General features: G+C 27.7%; 1 protein-coding gene across 7 annotated transcripts in view; it reads right to left on the reverse strand.

Annotated features, from left to right (window-relative positions):
• Positions 1-397, reverse strand: part of LOC119590540 (probable E3 ubiquitin-protein ligase MGRN1) — a 23,431-nt gene that overhangs the window by 22,048 nt on the left and 986 nt on the right. The gene's annotated exons all lie outside the window — the stretch shown is intronic.

Here is a 397-nt window from a genome sequence, read left to right on the forward strand (position 1 = left end):
TTAATAACTAGTATACTGCATGCTATAACCATACCATGAATACTATAGATTAGACAGCAAAAATAATTTGCCACTTCCTGATGATTAATCATGTGATAAACTATAATTAATTTATATAACTTGCCTTTTTATCAGAGAATCAGTATCAGCCTAGTATTTACCTAAACCAACTTATCCTAACAATAGTAGATAAATGCTTCTATTATTACATATTTCAGTCCACTTATGGGAACACATGGTGAAAAATAAATTACTTGTAATATACAAATTTCCTCTTATGAAAAAGTGACAACTAATTAATTTTAATTTATATCATTGCTTTAAAGTATACATTCCATAAGGTGAAATAGCTTCTATCATTCACCATTTGTGCACAAGTATGTGTACTGTCTATCAT

Source organism: Penaeus monodon, chromosome 27 (genome assembly GCF_015228065.2).
Source record: "Penaeus monodon isolate SGIC_2016 chromosome 27, NSTDA_Pmon_1, whole genome shotgun sequence".
Classification (NCBI taxonomy): Eukaryota; Metazoa; Arthropoda; class Malacostraca; order Decapoda; family Penaeidae; genus Penaeus; species Penaeus monodon.